This window comes from Carassius carassius, chromosome 14 (assembly GCF_963082965.1).
Source record: "Carassius carassius chromosome 14, fCarCar2.1, whole genome shotgun sequence".
Lineage (NCBI taxonomy): Eukaryota > Metazoa > Chordata > Actinopteri > Cypriniformes > Cyprinidae > Carassius > Carassius carassius.
Window position 1 is genome coordinate 28,422,526 of NC_081768.1, and position 21,432 is coordinate 28,443,957.

A 21,432-nucleotide genomic window follows, 5' to 3' on the forward strand; every position below is an offset into this window, starting at 1 on the left:
CTTCTTCTCTAAGATGAATCGCATTTTTGAGAGCCTAAACATGCTCGAAAAGTCATGAAACTTTGCACACACCTCAGAACTGGCGAAAATTTACGTCTGATATGGGTTTCAGAAGTGGGTGTGGCAAAATGGCTCGACAGCGCCACCTATACACGTTCAACGGTGTGCGCCTCGAGCTACGTTTCACGTACATGTATGAAAATTGGTATACACATGTATCTGTCCAATACCTACAAAAAAAGTCTCTTGGAGCAAAATCCGAAACCCAACAGGAAGTCGGTTATTTTTAATTTTATGAGCAAATTTTGTGTCATTTTTGTCATTTCCATGCGTTGTATTTTAACGAACTCCTCCTAGAGATTCATTCAGATCAACACCAAAGTTGGTATGCCTAATCTAAAGGCCTTTGCGATGTTAAATTGCGAAGATATTGAGTTTTCGTTAAAGGGCGTGTCCGTGGCGGCCTGGCGAATTTCGATGATTCGCCATGAAAAATGAAGTTGCTATAACTCAGACATACAATGTCCAATCTGCCCCAAACTTCACATGTTTGATGAGACTCCGAACCTGAACAGATTGACATGCCCATATTCAGTTATAGTCATAGCGCCACCTATTGGCAACAGGAAGTGACATATTTTACACTGCGACTAACTACTCCTAGAAATTTTATGACATCAATGTCTTTTTTGTGGTCAGTCTAATCTAAAGGCCTGTGCGATGTTAAGTTGTGAAGATCTTGAGTTTTCGTTAAGGGGCGTGTCCATGGCGCCGTGACAAAATTCAAAGTCCCGCCATGGGAATAAAAGATGTTATAACTCAGGCATAAAATGTCCGATCTTCCCCAAACTTCACATGTTTGATAAAAGTCCTGGCCTGAACAGATCTGAAGGCCAATATTCCATCGGGTGTGGCAAAATGGCTCGATAGCGCCACCTATACACTTTCAACGGAGTGCGCCTCGATCTATGTTTCACGTACATGTACAAAAATTGGTACACACATGTAACACACCAATACCTACAAAAAAGTCTCTTGGTACGAAATCCTAATCCCAACAGGAAGTCGATTATTTTGAATTTTCCCTGCAAAATTGGTGTTGTTTTTGCCATTTTCAGGGGTTGTACTTTAACGAACTCCTCCTAGAGATTTATTCAGATGAACACCAAACTTGGTCAGTGTAATCTAAAGCCCTTTGCAATGTTAAATTGCGAAGGACTTGAGGTTTCGTTAAAGGGCGTGTCCATGGCGGCCTGACAAATTTCAATGTTTCGCCATGAAAAAGGAAGTTGCTGTAACTCAGACATACAATGTCCAATCTGCCCCAAACTTCACATGTTGGATAAGACTCTTGACCTGAACAGATCTACATGCCAATATTCAGTTATAGTCATAGCACCACCTATTGGCAACAGGAAGTGAAATATTTTACACTGCGACAAACTACTCCTAGAAATTTTATGACATCAATGTTATTTTTGTGGTCAGTCTAATCTAAAGACCTGTGTGATGTTTAGTTGTGAAGATCTTGAGTTTTCGTTAAAAGGCGTGTCCATGGCGCCATGACGAAGTTTGATGTGTCGCCATGGGAATAAAAGATGTTATAACTCAGGCATAAAATGTCCGATCTTGCTCAAACTTCACATGTGTGATAAGGGTCCTGGCCTGAACAGATCTGAAGGCCAATATTCCATTGGGTGTGGCAAAATGGCTCGATAGCGCCACCTATACACTTTCTACTGAGTGCATATACACATTCAACGGAGTGCGCCTCAAGCTATGTTTCACGTACATGTACAAAAATCGGTACACACATGTAACACACCAATATCTACGAAAAAGTCTCTTGGTACGAAATCCGAATCCAAACAGGAAGTCAGTTATTTAGAATGTTCTCTGCAAAATTGGTGTTGTTTTTGGCATTTTCAGGGGTTGTACTTTAACGAACTCCTCCTAGAGATTTATTCAGATCAACATCAAACTTGGTCAGTTAAATCTAAAGGCCTTTGCGAAGTTAAATTGGGAAGATCTTGAGATTTCGTTAAAGTGAGTGTCCATGGCGGCCTGACAAATTTCGATGTTTCACCATGAAAAAGGAAGTTGCTGTAACTCAGACATACAATGTCCAATCTGCCCCAAACTTCGCATGTTAGATAAGACTTCTGCCCTTAACAGATCTACATGCCCATATTCAATTATAGTCATAGTGCCACCTGCTGGCAACAGGAAGTGACATATTTTACGCTGAGACAAACTACTCCTAGAGATATTTTGACATTAATGTATTTTTGTGGTCAGTCTAATCTAAAGGCCTGTGTAATGTTAAATTGTGGCAATCTTGAGTTTTTGTTAAAGAGCGTGTCAATGGCAAAAATGACAAAATTTGATGTCTCGCCACAGCAAGAGAAGTTGTTGTAACTCAGGCATAAAATGTTTGATCTTCCCCAAACTTCACATGTTCGATAAGAGTGCAGCCCTGAACACATCTGAAGGCCAATATTCCATTATAATGATAGCGCCACCTGCTGGCAACAGAAAGATTGGCACATATATGGAATAAACTTTGATATATTCCACTTATATTTATGAGTTTAAATGCATATTTCTCACCGTTCACCTATTTACTAAAGCCACACGCTGCCGATGAGCCCGGGTGTGAGGGCCCGTTCATCGCTGCTTGCAGCTTTAATTATTAGGGCCCGAGCACCGATGGTGTGAGGACCCTCTTGGAATTGCTCCGTTTATTATTATTATTATTATTATTATTATTATTATTATTATTATTATTATTATTATTATTCTCCAGGATGAATCGCATTTTTGAGGGCCTAAACATACTCAAAAAGTCATGAAACTTTGCACACACCTCAGAACCGGCAAAAATGTACATCTGATATGGGTTTCAGAAGTGGGTGTGGCAAAATGGCTCGACAGCGCCACCTATACATGTTCAACGGTGTGCGCCTCGAGCTATGTTTCACGTACATGTATGAAAATCGGTACACACATGTAACTCTCCAATACCTACAAAAAAGCCTCTTAGAGCAAAATTCTAAACCCAACAGGAAGTCAGTTATTTTTAATATTATGAGCAAATTTTGTGTCATTTTTGCCATTTCCATGAGTTGTATTTTAACGAACTCCTCCTAGAAACTTATTCAGATCAACACCAAATTTGGTATGCCTAATCTAAAGGCCCTTGCGATGTTAAATTGCGAAGATTTTGAGTTTTCGTTAAAGGGCGTGTCCGTGGCGGCCTGGCGAATTTCGATGATTCGCCATGAAAAATGAAGTTGCTATAACTCAGACATACAATGTCCAATGTGCCCAAAACTTCACATTTTTAATAAGACTCCTGACCTGAACATATTTACATGCCCATATTCAGTTATAGTCATAGCGCCACCTATAGGCAACAGGAAGTGACATATTTTACACTTCGACAGACTAATCCTAGAAAATTTTTGACATCAATGTCTTTTTTATGGTCAGTATAATCTAAAGGCCTGTGCAATGTTAAATTGTGAAGATCTTGAGTTTTCGTTAAGGGGCGTGTCCATGGCGCCGTGACAAAATTCAAAGTCTCGCCATGGGAATAAAAGATGTTATAACTCAGGCATAAAATGTCCGATCTTCCCCAAACTTCACATGTTTGATAAAAGTCCTGGCCTTAACAGATCTGAAGGCCAATATTCCATCGGGTGTGGCAAAATGGCTCGATAGCGCCACCTATACACTTTCAACGGAGTGCGCCTCGAGCTATGTTTCACGTACATGTACAAAAATTGGAACACACATGTAACACACCAATACCTACAAAAAAGTCTCTTGGTACGAAATCCTAATCCCAACAGGAAGTCGGTTATTTTGAATTTTCCCTACAAAATTGGTGTTGTTTTTGCCATTTTCAGGGGTTGTACTTTAACGAACTCCTCCTAGAGATTTATTCAGATGAACACCAAACTTGGTCAGTGTAATCTAAAGCCATTTGCGATGTTAAATTGCGAAGGACTTGAGGTTTCGTTAAAGGGCGTGTCCATGGCGGCCTGACAAATTTCGATGTTTCGCCATGAAAAAGGAAGTTGCTGTAACTCAGACATACAATGTCCAATCTGCCCCAAACTTCACATGTTGGATAAGATTTTTGACCTGAACAGATCTACATGCCAATATTCAGTTATAGTCATAGCACCACCTATTGGCAACAGGAAGTTAAATATTTTACACTGCGACAAACTACTCCTAGAAATTTTATGACATCAATGTTATTTTTGTGGTCAGTCTAATCTAAAGACCTGTGTGATGTTTAGTTGTGAAGATCTTGAGTTTTCGTTAAAAGGCGTGTCCATGGCGCCGTGACGAAGTTTGATGTGTCGCCATGGGAATAAAAGATGTTATAACTCAGGCATAAAATGTCCGATCTTGCTCAAACTTCACATGTGTGATAAGGGTCCTGGCCTGAACAGATCTGAAGGCCAATATTCCATTGGGTGTGGCAAAATGGCTCGATAGCGCCACCTATACACTTTCAACTGAGTGCATATACACATTCAACGGAGTGCGCCTTAAGCTATGTTTCACGTACATGTACAAAAATCGGTACACACATGTAACACACCAATATCTACGAAAAAGTCTCTTGGTACGAAATCCGAATCCAAACAGGAAGTCAGTTATTTAGAATGTTCTCTGCAAAATTGGTGTTGTTTTTGGCATTTTCAGGGGTTGTACTTTAACGAACTCCTCCTAGAGATTTATTCAGATCAACATCAAACTTGGTCAGTTAAATCTAAAGGCCTTTGCGAAGTTAAATTGGGAAGATCTTGAGATTTCGTTAAAGGGAGTGTCCATGGCGGCCTGACAAATTTCGATGTTTCACCATGAAAAAGGAAGTTGCTGTAACTCAGACATACAATGTCCAATCTGCCCCAAACTTCGCATGTTAGATAAGACTTCTGCCCTTAACAGATCTACATGCCCATATTCAATTATAGTCATAGTGCCACCTGCTGGCAACAGGAAGTGACATATTTTACGCTGAGACAAACTACTCCTAGAGATATTTTGACATTAATGTATTTTTGTGGTCAGTCTAATCTAAAGGCCTGTGTAATGTTAAATTGTGGCAATCTTGAGTTTTTGTTAAAGAGCGTGTCGATGGCAAAAATGACAAAATTTGATGTCTCGCCACAGCAAGAGAAGTTGTTGTAACTCAGGCATAAAATGTTTGATCTTCCCCAAACTTCACATGTTCGATAAGAGTGCAGCCCTGAACACATCTGAAGGCCAATATTCCATTATAATGATAGCGCCACCTGCTGGCAACAGAAAGATTGGCACATATATGGAATAAACTTTGATATATTCCACTTATATTTATGAGTTTAAATGCATATTTCTCACCGTTCACCTATTTACTAAAGCCACACGCTGCCGATGAGCCCGGGTGTGAGGGCCCGTTCATCGCTGCTTGCAGCTTTAATTATTAGGGCCCGAGCACCGATGGTGTGAGGACCCTCTTGGAATTGCTCCGTTTATTATTATTATTATTATTATTATTATTATTATTATTATTATTATTATTATTATTATTATTCTTCTCTAAGATGAATCGCATTTTTGAGAGCCTAAACATGCTCGAAAAGTCATGAAACTTTGCACACACCTCAGAACTGGCGAAAATTTACGTCTGATATGGGTTTCAGAAGTGGGTGTGGCAAAATGGCTCGACAGCGCCACCTATACACGTTCAACGGTGTGCGCCTCGAGCTACGTTTCACGTACATGTATGAAAATTGGTATACACATGTATCTCTCCAATACTTACAAAAAAGTCTCTTGGAGCAAAATCCGAAACCCAACAGGAAGACGCTTATTTTTAGTTTTATGAGCAAATTTTGTGTCATTTTTGTCATTTCCATGCGTTGTATTTTAACAAACTCCTCCTAGAGATTAATTCAGATCAACACCAAAGTTGGTATGCCTAATCTAAAGGCCTTTGCGATGTTAAATTGCAAAGATTTTGAGTTTTCGTTAAAGGGCGTGTCCGTGGTGGCCTGGCGAATTTCGATGATTCGCCATGAAAAATGAAGTTGCTATAACTCAGACATACAATGTCCAATCTGCCCCAAACTTCACATGTTTGATGAGACTCCGAACCTGAACAGATTGACATGCCCAAATTCAGTTATAGTCATAGCCCACCTATTGGCAACAGGAAGTGACATATTTTACACTGCGAATAACTACTCCTAGAAATTTTATGACATCAATGTCTTTTTTGTGGTCAGTCTAATCTAAAGGCCTGTGCGATGTTAAGTTGTGAAGATCTTGAGTTTTCGTTAAGGGGCGTGTCCATGGCGCCGTGACAAAATTCAAAGTCTCGCCATGGGAATAAAAGATGTTATAACTCAGGCATAAAATGTCCGATCTTCCCCAAACTTCACATGTTTGATAAAAGTCCTGGCCTGAACAGATCTGAAGGCCAATATTCCATCGGGTGTGGCAAAATGGCTCGATAGCGCCACCTATACACTTTCAACGGAGTGCGCCTCGATCTATGTTTCACGTACATGTACAAATATTGGTACACACATGTAACACAACAATACCTACAAAAAAGTCTCTTGGTACGAAATCCTAATCCCAACAGGAAGTCGGTTATTTTGAATTTTCCCTGCAAAATTGGTGTTGTTTTTGCCATTTTCAGGGGTTGTACTTTAACGAACTCCTCCTAGAGATTTATTCAGATGAACACCAAACTTGGTCAGTGTAATCTAAAGCCATTTGCGATGTTAAATTGCGAAGGACTTTAGGTTTCGTTAAAGGGCGTGTCCATGGTGGCCTGACAAATTTCGATGTTTCGCCATGAAAAAGGAAGTTGCTGTAACTCAGACATACAATGTCCAATCTGCGCCAAACTTCACATGTTGGATAAGACTCTTGACCTGAACAGATCTACATGCCAATATTCAGTTATAGTCATAGCGCCACCTATTGGCAACAGGAAGTGAAATATTTTACACTGCAACAAACTACTCCTAGAAATTTTATGACATCAATGTTATTTTTGGTGTCAGTCTAATCTAAATACCTGTGTGATGTTTAGTTGTGAAGATCTTGAGTTTTCGTTAAAAGGCGTGTCCATGGCGCCGTGACGAAGTTTGATGTGTCGCCATGGGAATAAAAGATGTTATAACTCAGGCATAAAATGTCCGATCTTGCCCAAACTTCACATGTGTGATAAGGGTCCTGGCCTGAACAGATCTGAAGGCCAATATTCCATTGGGTGTGGCAAAATGGCTCGATAGCGCCACCTATACACTTTCAACAGAGTGCATATACACTTTCAATGGAGTGCGCCTCAAGCTATGTTTTACGTACATGTACAAAAATTGGTACACACATGTAACACACCAATATCTACGAAAAAGTCTCTTGGTACGAAATCCTAATCCCAACAGGAAGTCGGTTATTTTGAATTTTCCCTGCAAAATTGGTGTTGTTTTTGCTATTTTCAGAGGTTGTACTTTAACGAACTCCACCTAGAGATTTATTCAGATCAACACCAAACTTGGTCAGTTAAATTTAAAGCCCTTTGCGAAGTTAAATTGGGAAGATCTTGAGATTTCGTTAAAGGGAGTGTCCATGGCGGCCTGACAAATTTCGAATGTTTCGCCATGAAAAAGGAAGTTGCGGTAACTCAGACATACAATGTCCAATCTGCCCCAAACTTCGCATGTTAGATAAGACTTCTGCCCTTAACAGATCTACATGCCCATTTTCAATTATAGTCATAGCGCCACCTGCTGGCAACAGGAAGTGACATATTTTACGCTGAGACAAACTACTCCTAGAGATTTTTTGACATTAATGTATTTTTGTGGTCAGTCTAATCTAAAGGCCTATGCAATGTTAAATTGTGGAGATCTTCAGTTTTTGTTAAAGGGCGTGTCCATGGCGCCATGACAAAATTTGATGTCTCACCACATCAAGAGAAGTTGTTGTAACTCAGGCATAAAATGTTCAATCTTCCCCAAACTTCACATGTTTGATAAGAGTCCTGACCTGAACACATCTGAAGGCCAATATTTCATTATAATGATAGCGCCACCTGCTGGCAACAGGAAGATTGGCACATATATGGAATATACTTTGATATATTCCACTTATATTTATGACATTAAATGCATATTTCTAACCATTCACCTTTTTACTAAAGCAACTCGCTGGTGTTGAGCCCAGGTGCGAGGGCCCGTTCATCGCTGCTTGCAGCTTTAATTATTATTCTTCTTCTTCTCTAAGATGAATCGCATTTTTGAGAGCCTAAACATGCTCGAAAAGTCATGAAACTTTGCACACACCTCAGAACTGGCGAAAATTTACGTCTGATATGGGTTTCAGAAGTGTGTGTGGCAAAATGGCTCGACAGCGCCACCTATACACGTTCAACGGTGTGCGCCTCGAGCTACGTTTCACGTACATGTATGAAAATTGGTATACACATGTATCTCTCCAATACCTACAAAAAAGTCTCTTGGAGCAAAATCCGAAACCCAACAGGAAGTCGGTTATTTTTAGTTTTATGAGCAAATTTTGTGTCATTTTTGTCATTTCCATGCGATGTATTTTAACGAACTCCTCCTAGAGATTAATTCAGATCAACACCAAAGTTGGTATGCCTAATCTAAAGGCCTTTGCGATGTTAAATTGCGAAGATTTTGAGTTTTCGTTAAAGGGCGTGTCCGTGGTGGCCTGGCGAATTTCGATGATTCGCCATGAAAAATGAAGTTGCTATAACTCAGACATACAATGTCCAATCTGCCCCAAACTTCACATGTTTGATGAGACTCCGAACCTGAACAGATTGACATGCCCAAATTCAGTTATAGTCATAGCGCCACCTATTGGCAACAGGAAGTGACATATTTTACACTGCGAATAACTACTCCTAGAAATTTTATGACATCAATGTCTTTTTTGTGGTCAGTCTAATCTAAAGGCCTGTGCGATGTTAAGTTGTGAAGATCTTGAGTTTTCGTTAAGGGGCGTGTCCATGGCGCCGTGACAAAATTCAAAGTCTCGCCATGGGAATAAAAGATGTTATAACTCAGGCATAAAATGTCCGATCTTCCCCAAACTTCACATGTTTGATAAAAGTCCTGGCCTGAACAGATCTGAAGGCCAATATTCCATCGGGTGTGGCAAAATGGCTCGATAGCGCCACCTATACACTTTCAACGGAGTGCGCCTCGATCTATGTTTCACGTACATGTACAAAAATTGGTACACACATGTAACACAACAATACCTACAAAAAAGTCTCTTGGTACGAAATCCTAATCCCAACAGGAAGTCGGTTATTTTGAATTTTCCCTGCAAAATTGGTGTTGTTTTTGCCATTTTCAGGGGTTGTACTTTAACGAACTCCTCCTAGAGATTTATTCAGATGAACACCAAACTTGATCAGTGTAATCTAAAGCCATTTGCGATGTTAAATTGCGAAGGATTGAGGTTTCGTTAAAGGGCGTGTCCATGGTGGCCTGACAAATTTCGATGTTTCGCCATGAAAAAGAAAGTTGCTGTAACTCAGACATACAATGTCCAATCTGCCCCAAACTTCACATGTTGGATAAGACTCTTGACCTAAACAGATCTAAATGCCAATATTCAGTTATAGTCATAGCGCCACCTATTGGCAACAGGAAATGAAATATTTTACACTGCGACAAACTACTCCTAGAAATTTTATGACATCAATTTTATTTTTGTGGTCAGTCTAATCTAAAGACCTGTGTAATGTTAAATTGTGGCAATCTTGAGTTTTTGTTAAAGAGCGTGTCCATGGCAAAAATGAAAAAATTTGATGTTTCGCCACAGCAAGAGAAGTTGTTGTAACTCAGGCATAAAATGTTTGATCTTCCCCAAACTTCACATGTTCGATAAGAGTGCAGCCCTGAACACATCTGAAGGCTAATATTCCATTATAATGATAGCGCCACCTGCTGGCAACAGGAAGATTGGAACATATATGGAATAAACATTGATATATTCTACTTATATTTATGAGTTTAAACGCATATTTCTCACTGTTCACCAATTTACTAAAGCCACTCGCTGCCGGTGAGCCCGGGTGCGAGGGCCCGTTCATCGCTGCTTGCAGCTTTAATTAGGGCCCGAGCACCGAGGTGCGAGGACCCTCTTGTATCTGCTTTGTTTATTATTATTATTATTATTTAGGGCCCGAGCACTGAGGTGCGAGGACCCTCTTGTATCTGCTTTGTTTATTATTATTATTATTATTATTCTCCCGAATGAATCGCATTTTTGAGGGCTTAAACATGCTCAAAAAGTCATGAAACTTTGCACACGCGTCAAACCTGGTGAAAATTTTCGTCTGATATAGGATTCAGAAGAGGGTGTGGCAAAATGGCTCGACAGCGCCACCTATACTAAGAAAATCAACAGCCTTCCAGCTAAGTTTCACGTACATGCACGAAAATTGGCACACATATGTAACACACCAATACCTACAAAAAAGACTCTTGGAGCAAAATTCTAAACCCAACAGGAAGTCGGTTATTTTTAATATTATGAGCAAATTTTGTGTAATTTTGGTCATTTCCATGTGTTGTATTTTAACGAACTCCTCCTAGAGATTTATTCAGATGAACACCAAACTTGGTCAGTGTAATCTAAAGCCCTTTGCAATGTTAAATTCCGAAGGACTTGAGGTTTCGTTAAAGGGCGTGTCCATGGCGGCCTGACAAATTTCGATGTTTCGCCATGAAAAAGGAAGTTGCTATAACTCAGACATACAATGTCCAATCTGCCCCAAACTTCACATGTTGGATAAGACTCTTGACCTGAACAGATCTACATGCCAATATTCAGTTATAGTCATAGCACCACCTATTGGCAACAGGAAGTGAAATATTTTACACTGCGACAAACTACTCCTAGAAATTTTATGACATCAATTTTATTTTTGTGGTCAGTCTAATCTAAAGACCTGTGTGATGTTTAGTTGTGAAGATCTTGAGTTTTCGTTAAAAGGCGTGTCCATGGCGCCGTGACGAAGTTTGATGTGTCGCCATGGGAATAAAAGATGTTATAACTCAGGCATAAAATGTCCGATCTTGCTCAAACTTCACATGTGTGATAAGGGTCCTGGCCTGAACAGATCTGAAGGCCAATATTCCATTGGATGTGGCAAAATGGCTCGATAGCGCCACCTATACACTTTCAACTGAGTGCATATACACTTTCAACGGAGTGCGCCTCAAGCTATGTTTCATGTACATGTACAAAAATCGGTACACACATGTAACACACCAATATCTACGAAAAAGTCTCTTGGTACGAAATCCGAATCCAAACAGGAAGTCAGTTATTTAGAATGTTCTCTGCAAAATTGGTGTTGTTTTTGGCATTTTCAGGGGTTGTACTTTAACGAACTCCTCCTAGAGATTTATTCAGATCAACATCAAACTTGGTCAGTTAAATCTAAAGGCCTTTGCGAAGTTAAATTGGGAAGATCTTGAGATTTCGTTAAAGGGAGTGTCCATGGCGGCCTGACAAATTTCGATGTTTCACCATGAAAAAGAAAGTTGCTGTAACTCAGACATACAATGTCCAATCTGCCCCAAACTTCGCATGTTAGATAAGACTTCTGCCCTTAACAGATCTACATGCCCATATTCAATTATAGTCATAGTGCCACCTGCTGGCAACAGGAAGTGACATATTTTACGCTGAGACAAACTACTCCTAGAAATTTTATGACATCAATTTTATTTTTGTGGTCAGTCTAATCTAAAGACCTGTGTAATGTTAAATTGTGGCAATCTTGAGTTTTTGTTAAAGAGCGTGTCCATGGCAAAAATGACAAAATTTGATGTCTCGCCACAGCAAGAGAAGTTGTTGTAACTCAGGCATAAAATGTTTGATCTTCCCCAAACTTCACATGGTCGATAAGAGTGCAGCCCTGAACACATCTGAAGGCCAATATTCCATTATAATGATAGCGCCACCTGCTGGCAACAGAAAGATTGGCACATATATGGAATAAACTTTGATATATTCCACTTATATTTATGAGTTTAAATGCATATTTCTCACCGTTCACCAATTTACTAAAGCCACTCGCTGCCGATGAGCCCGGGTGTGAGGGCCCGTTCATCGCTGCTTGCAGCTTTAATTATTAGGGCCCGAGCACCGATGGTGTGAGGACCCTCTTGGAATTGCTCCGTTTATTATTATTATTATTATTATTATTATTATTATTATTATTCTTCTCCAGGATGAATCGCATTTTTGAGGGCCTAAACATACTCAAAAAGTCATGAAACTTTGCACACACCTCAGAACCGGCAAAAATGTACATCTGATATGGGTTTCAGAAGTGGGTGTGGCAAAATGGCTCGACAGCGCCACCTATACATGTTCAACGGTGTGCGCCTCGAGCTATGTTTCACGTACATGTATGAAAATCGGTATACACATGTATCTCTCCAATACCTACAAAAAAGTCTCTTGGAGCAAAATCCGAAACCCAACAGGAAGCCGGTTATTTTTAGTTTTATGAGCAAATTTTGTGTCATTTTTGTCATTTCCATGCGTTGTATTTTAACGAACTCCTCCTAGAGATTAATTCAGATCAACACCAAAGTTGGTATGCCTAATCTAAAGGCCTTTGCGATGTTAAATTGCGAAGATTTTGAGTTTTCGTTAAAGGGCGTGTCCGTGGTGGCCTGGCGAATTTCGATGATTCGCCATGAAAAATGAAGTTGCTATAACTCAGACATACAATGTCCAATCTGCCCCAAACTTCACATGTTTGATGAGACTCCGAACCTGAACAGATTGACATGCCCATATTCAGTTATAGTCATAGCGCCACCTATTGGCAACAGGAAGTGACATATTTTACACTGCGAATAACTACTCCTAGAAATTTTATGACATCAATGTCTTTTTTGTGGTCAGTCTAATCTAAAGGCCTGTGCGATGTTAAGTTGTGAAGATCTTGAGTTTTCGTTAAGGGGCGTGTCCATGGCGCCGTGACAAAATTCAAAGTCTCGCCATGGGAATAAAAGATGTTATAACTCAGGCATAAAATGTCCGATCTTCCCCAAACTTCACATGTTTGATAAAAGTCCTGGCCTGAACAGATCTGAAGGCCAATATTCCATCGGGTGTGGCAAAATGGCTCGATAGCGCCAACTATACACTTTCAACGGAGTGCGCCTCGATCTATGTTTCACATACATGTACAAAAATTGGTACACACATGTAACACAACAATACCTACAAAAAAGTCTCTTGGTACGAAATCCTAATCCCAACAGGAAGTCAGTTATTTTGAATTTTCCCTGCAAAATTGGTGTTGTTTTTGCCATTTTCAGGGGTTGTACTTTAACGAACTCCTCCTAGAGATTTATTCAGATGAACACCAAACTTGGTCAGTGTAATCTAAAGCCATTTGCGATGTTAAATTGCGAAGGACTTGAGGTTTCGTTAAAGGGCGTGTCCATGGTGGCCTGACAAATTTCGATGTTTCGCCATGAAAAAGAAAGTTGCTGTAACTCAGACATACAATGTCCAATCTGCCCCAAACTTCACATGTTGGATAAGACTCTTGACCTGAACAGATCTACATGCCAATATTCAGTTATAGTCATAGCGCCACCTATTGGCAACAGGAAGTGAAATATTTTACACTGCGACAAACTACTCCTAGAAATTTTATGACATCAATTTTATTTTTGTGGTCAGTCTAATCTAAAGACCTGTGTGATGTTTAGTTGTGAAGATCTTGAGTTTTCGTTAAAAGGCGTGTCCATGGCGCCGTGACGAAGTTTGATGTGTCGCCATGGGAATAAAAGATGTTATAACTCAGGCATAAAATGTCCGATCTTGCCCAAATTTCACAAGTGTGATAAGGGTCCTGGCCTGAACAGATCTGAAGGCCAATATTCCATTGGGTGTGGCAAAATGGCTCGATAGCGCCACCTATACACTTTCAACTGAGTGCATATACACTTTCAACGGAGTGCGCCTCAAGCTATGTTTCACGTACATGTACAAGCATCGGTACACACATGTAACACACCAATATCTACGAAAAAGTCTCTTGGTACGAAATCCGAATCCAAACAGGAAGTCAGTTATTTAGAATGTTCTCTGCAAAATTGGTGTTGTTTTTGGCATTTTCATGGGTTGTACTTTAACGAACTCCTCCTAGAGATTTATTCAGATCAGCATCAAACTTGGTCAGTTAAATCTAAAGGCCTTTGCGATGTTAAATTGGGAAGATCTTGAGATTTCGTTAAAGGGAGTGTCCATGGCGGCCTGACAAATTTCGATGTTTCGCCATGAAAAAGGAAGTTGCTGTAACTCAGACATACAATGTCCAATCTGCCCCAAACTTTGCATGTTAGATAAGACTTCTGCCCTTAACAGATCTTCATGCCCATATTCAATTATAGTCATAGCGCCACCTGCTGGCAACAGGAAGTGACATATTTTATGCTGAGATAAACTACTCCTAGAGATTTTTTGACATTAATGTATTTTTTTTGGTCAGTCTAATCTAAAGGCCTGTGTAATGTTAAATTGTGGCAATCTTGAGTTTTTGTTAAAGAGCGTGTCCATGGCAAAAATGAAAAAATTTGATGTTTCGCCACAGCAAGAGAAGTTGTTGTAACTCAGGCATAAAATGTTTGATCTTCCCCAAACTTCACATGTTCGATAAGAGTGCAGCCCTGAACACATCTGAAGGCTAATATTCCATTATAATGATAGCGCCACCTGCTGGCAACAGGAAGATTGGAACATATATGGAATAAACATTGATATATTCTACTTATATTTATGAGTTTAAACGCATATTTCTCACCGTTCACCAATTTACTAAAGCCACTCGCTGCCGGTGAGCCCGGGTGCGAGGGCCCGTTCATCGCTGCTTGCAGCTTTAATTAGGGCCCGAGCACCGAGGTGCGAGGACCCTCTTGTATCTGCTTTGTTTATTATTATTATTATTATTATTTAGGGCCCGAGCACTGAGGTGCGAGGACCCTCTTGTATCTGCTTTGTTTATTATTATTATTATTATTATTATTATTATTATTATTATTATTATTATTATTATTATTATTCTCCCGAATGAATCGCATTTTTGAGGGCTTAAACATGCTCAAAAAGTCATGAAACTTTGCACACGCGTCAAACCTGGTGAAAATTTTCGTCTGATATAGGATTCAGAAGAGGGTGTGGCAAAATGGCTCGACAGCGCCACCTATACTAAGAAAATCAACAGCCTTCCAGCTATGTTTCACGTACATGCACGAAAATTGGCACACATATGTAACACACCAATACCTACAAAAAAGACTCTTGGAGCAAAATTCTAAACCCAACAGGAAGTCGGTTATTTTTAATATTATGAGCAAATTTTGTGTAATTTTGGTCATTTCCATGTGTTGTATTTTAACGAACTCCTCCTAGAGATTTCTTCAAATCAACACCAAATTTGGTATGCCTAATCTAAAGGCCTTTGCGACGTTAAATTGCGAAGATCTTGAGTTTTCGTCGAAGGGCGTGTCCGTGGCGGCCTGGCGAATTTCGATGATTCGCCATGAAAAATGAAGTTGCTATAACTCAGACATACAATCTCCAATCTGCCCCAAACTTCACATGTTGGATAAGATTTTTGACCTGAACAGACCTACATGCCAATATTCAGTTATAGTCATAGCGCCACCTATTGGCAACAGGAAGTGACATATTTTACACTGCGACTAACTACTCCTAGAAATTTTATGACATCAATGTCTTTTTTGTGGTCAGTCTAATCTAAAGGCCTGTGCGATGTTAAGTTGTGAAGATCTTGAGTTTTCGTTAAACGGCGTGTCCATGGCGCCGTGACGAAGTTCGATGTCTCGCCATGGGAATAAAAGATGTTATAACTCAGGCATAAAATGTCCGATCTTCCCCAAACTTCACATGTGTGATAAGAGTCCTGGCCTGAACACATCTGTAGGCCAATATTCCATCGGGTGTGGCAAAATGGCTCGATAGCACCACCTATACACATTCAACATAGCGCGCCTCGAGGTCCGTTTCACGTACATGTACAAAAATCGGTACACACATGTAATACACCAATACCTACAAAAAAGTCTCTTGGTACGAAATCCGAAACCCAACAGAAAGTCAGTTATTTTTAATTTTATGAGCAAATTTTGTGTCATTTTTGTCATTTCCATGCGTTGTATTTTAACGAACTCCTCCTAGAGATTCATTCAGATCAACACCAAAGTTGGTATGCCTAATCTAAAGGCCTTTGCGATGTTAAATTGCGAAGGACTTGAGGTTTCGTTAAAGGGCGTGTCCATGGCGGCCTGACAAATTTCAATGTTTCGCCATGAAAAAGGAAGTTGCTGTTACTCAGACATACAATGTCCAATCTGCCCCAAACTTCACATGTTGGATAAGACTCTTGACCTGAACAGATCTACATGCCAATATTCAGTTATAGTCATAGCGCCACCTATTGGCAACAGGAAGGGAAATATTTACCACTGCGACAAACTACTCCTAGAAATGTTATGTCATCAATGTTATTTTTGTGGTCAGTCTAATCTAAAGACCTGTGTGATGTTTAGTTGAGAAGATCTTGAGTTTTCGTTAAAAGGCGTGTCCATGGTGCCGTGACGAAGTTCGATGTGTCGCCATGGGAATTAAAGATGTTATAACTCAGGCATAAAATGTCCGATCTTGCCCAAACTTCACATGTGTGATAAGGGTCCTGGCTTGAACAGATCTGAAGGCCAATATTCCATTGGGTGTGGCAAAATGGCTCGATAGCGCCACCTATACACTTTCAACTGAGTGCATATACACTTTCAACGGAGTGCACCTCGAGCTATGTTTCACGTACATGTACAAAAATCGGTACACACATGTACCACACCAATATCTACAAAAATGTCTCTTGGTACGAAATCCGAATCCCACCAGGAAGTCAGTTATTTAGAATTTTCTCTGCAAAATTGGCGTTGTTTTTGCCATTTTCAGGGGTTGTACTTTAACAAACTCCTCCTAGAGATTTATTCAGATCAACATCAAACTTGGCCAGTTAAATCTAAACGCCTTTGCGATGTTAAATTGCGAAGATCTTGAGGATTCGTTAAAGTGTGTGTCCATGGCGGCCTGACAAATTTCGATGTTTCGCCATGAAAAAGGAAGTTGTTGTAACTTAGACATACAATGTCCAATCTGCCTCAAACTTCACATGTTGGATAAGACTTTTGACCTGAACAGATCTAAATGCCAATATTCAGTTATAGCCATAGCGCCACCTGCTGGCAACAGGAAGTGACATGTTTTGCGTTGTAACAAACTACTCCTAGAAATTTAATGACATCAACATTTTATTTTGGTCAGTCTAATCTAAAGGTCTTTTCAATGTTAAATTGTGGAGATCTTGAATTTTTGTTTAAGGGCGTGTCCATGGCGCTGTGACAAAATTTGATGTCTCGCCACAGCAAGAGAAGTTGTTGTAACTCAGGCATAAAATGTTCAATCTTCCCCAAACTTCACATGATTGATAAGAGTCCTGGCCTGAACACATCAGAAGGCCAATATTCCATTATAATGATAGCGCCACCTGCTGGCAACATGAAGATTGGCACATATTAATGACTTTGACATATTGCAATTATGTTTATGACATGAAATGCATATTTCTCACCGTTCATCTTTTTACTAAATCAACTCGCTGGCGGTGAGCCCGGGTGCGAGGGCCCGTTCATCGCTGCTTGCAGCTTTAATTCTTATTAAATCTGTTCCCTTTCAATACTTCACTCAAACTGCGTATGGGGAAAAGCTCATTTTTCCTCGATGCTGAAGCCTTTTTTAATAGCGCAGTTCAACTGCACTGCCATTGGTTCAAATTGAAAAACTTTTTTAACCGATGCAGCATGCCAAAGCCTGCCAAAATGGTCAAAGAGAATGGCTATATAAGCAGGCAAATCACAATAGGATTTCAGATTGCTCTCCTTCAGCAATGAGTTCTCTTTGCTGAAACGCCTTTGCCTGCTGGAACGAGCTCTCTCACCATTGAAGAGGCACCGTAGCGGATCAGCTGAGATCGCCGAACATCTGCAGCACCAGCGTTCTTGCAGACTGCCACCCTCAAGCGCCGCTCTCGAGCCGCCCACTTTACATTTCCAGTACGATTCTCAGCAAATCTCCTGCCACCATCCGGTGCTTCTAAAAGAGCATTTTCCAGTGGTTTTCACCGTTCTAAAAGAGCATCACAAACGCCGTTCCCACTGCAGCGGCATTAGAACTAATGCTGTGGCACATGCAGAGCCCCTTTGCATGATGATGACGGCCATGGTGAGTGCATCTTTTGACTGGGCAAACCCCATGCTGAGGCGGAGCTCACCGAGACTTCATGCTCTTATTGTGAGAGCATGAGTCTCACCTCTCTGTGTTTGCGGATCCCACCCCTCACGCGAGCCGGTTAGGAAGAGACAGTGGTGTAGAGGGGCTCAGTGCCCTGACTTGGTTGAGTCCACGCCAGCCCAGCACCAGCGTGAAGCTCAACACTGAGCTTTTCTGCATCCTCTCTAAAGCCGTAGAGGAACTCGATCTCAAGTGGGCTCCACCTGAAGAGCCAACGCGCAGCAGACTGGACGAGTGGAACCTGCCAGGATGCCGCCAGGCCCCTCACCAGCGCTCTGCCCTGTTTTTCCCTATAGGTCACGATGAGCTGACCAAGTCATGGCGTGCCCCTACTCGGCCCACTTATGCACTACTGCAGCTCTCACTTCAGTTGATGGCTCTCAGGAGAAGGGCTATGTGCAAATGCCGCCCCTGGACGAAGCCGTGGCTGCTCACCTCTGCCCCCCTGCGGCTATGGGGTGGAAAAATAAGAGAGCCCTTCCTTCAAAGCCCTGCAGTACTACCGCCGTCATGGCTGGTAGAGCCTATTTATCCACAGGCCAAGCTGCATCAGCGCTGCACACCATGGCCATTCTCCAGGTGTTCCAGGCAAAACTCCTCTGTTCCCTGGATGAGTCTGGTTCCGACGCACCTGCCTTTTACGACCTCCACAGCACCACGGATTTGGCCCTGCACACCACGAAAGCTACGCCCAGGCCATCGGACGATCCATGGACCAACTGATTGTGCTAGAGCACCACCTCAGGCTCAACTTGACAGAGATCAAGGACAACAAAGTGGCCTTTCTCAATGCCCCAGTCTCTCCAACTGGTCTCTTAGGGCCAGCTGTAGATGGTTTCACTGAGGGTTTCACTGCAGCACAGAAGACGTCCCAGGCCATGCGACACTTCCTGCCCAAATTTCCACTTCCGGACGGACCACCCCAAGAGCTCTCTCGCATAGTTCCCCCACCACCCTGCTCAGTTGTGGGTATCGGGGACCAAGTGTTTGCTCTGCAACCTGGGCCCACTGTTGTTAATCCCACACACAGTGCCATTATGGCGGCAAAAACAATAAATATTTTACATTTTTAAAAAGAGCGATTTTCCTCTTCCACACTCATTAGTGTTCAGGCCCCTGGTCAGCAGTCTGTCATCCGACGCTATACAACCTCTTGTCACGCGGGCTGGCAGGCCATCCCTGGAGTGTCCAAGTGTGTTTTGGAGATAATAAAACACGGCTACTGAATGCAGTTCACCCGAAGACCCACACTTTTCCGCGGGGTGATTCCCACTTTGGTAGATCCAGACAACACTTGAGTGAACACACAAGAACACACAAAGTGATGACTCTGCTAGGGAAGGGAGCCATAGAAATACAGTACAGACCAAAAGTTTGGACACACCTTCTCATTCAAAGAGTTTTCTTTATTTTCATGACTATGAAAATTGTAGAGTCACACTGAAGGCATCAAGGGCTATTTGACCAAGAAGGAGAGTGATGGGGTGCTGCGCCAGATGACCTGGTCTCCACAGTCACCGGACCTGAACCCAATCGAGATGATTTAGGGGTGAGCTGGACCCCAGACAGAAGGCAAAAGGGCCAACAAGTGCTAAGCATCTCTCGGGGAACTCCTTCAAGACTGTTGGAAGACCATTTAACCCTCTGGAGTCGATTAACGCAGATACGCGTTATGAGTCATTTTCTCCTGATAACCTCGAAAAGAATTAAATTACACTTTCAGTTTTAATCGTACAGATAAGAGCCATACATCAATCGAATCTGTAAAGGGTCTACTTTTTTTTGGATACAGACATAACAACAAAACTTTGTGCACTTATAAAATAAAGATAACAAACAAGGTGTGTTGTCTGCAGCCTTTGTCTGCGCTGATCTTCATTTACAAACACGTCATTAAAATGAACTGTAACTCAGTGAATACTCAACGAAGAGACATGAGAGAGATATCTATAGAAAGCTTGACATGTCTACTTTTAAACTAAAAAAGTGCCGCCGAAAACAGATATTCTGTGATAAAGTAATCCATTTGAAAACAACGTGATGTCCGTTTTTCACGTCTCCCTTCATTATATCTAATGTGACCACGCCCCCGTGCTGAACGCGCTATTCAGATTCAAACTGAAGCGTGCGGCTTGAATACGCCCACACAGAAGAAAAAGCAGCGAGACTGTTCTTCAAATTCTTTTATTTTACTGTTTGCTTCGCGATGAGAGGAATAAGACATAAATCACCCCAAAAAGATGTGATGTGGTTGAGGATTTGAGAAATGGATTTCCTCAGAAAAAAAGAATGAAGCACTTTATTCAGCAGAGATCATAAACATGAGTAAGTCTCTTTTTATTTATTTATATACATGTACTAGTTTCACATAACGTGTAAACATTTTACTAGTCAGACTTTTTCCAAAGACTTTTTCCAAACTATAATTCCTGACTAAATGTATAATCAAGTGAAACATTATGAAGTTTCAATAACAATATACAATACTATACCATTCAAAAGTTTGATGTAAATAATATAAATGTAACAAATAGATAACTGTAACAAATGTAAAAACAATGCTGTTCTGTCAATTTATTCTCAGCTCTTTTCAACATTAATAATAATGATAATAATAATAACAATAAATGTTAGTTTTTTTTGTAGAAAATAAGATTAAAAAAGGATAAATGTTAACAGGATTTCTGAAGGATTGTGTGACTGGAGTAATGATGCCAAAAAATTTGTTTGAAAGTCAGCTTTGATTGTTCCCAATAAACTGTTTAACTGATCCCCCAAGTGGATATTAAATTATGTTGTGGGATAATTAAATATATTCTTAATAAACTACAAACATAAAATTATATACATTTATTTTGTTCTCACATTCTTTCTTGTAACTCCTCACTCACAGTGGCACAGCTGACTGAGAGGCTCATTATGCAGCTCATTATGCAGGCCTTTGTCTTCTCAGGTGTA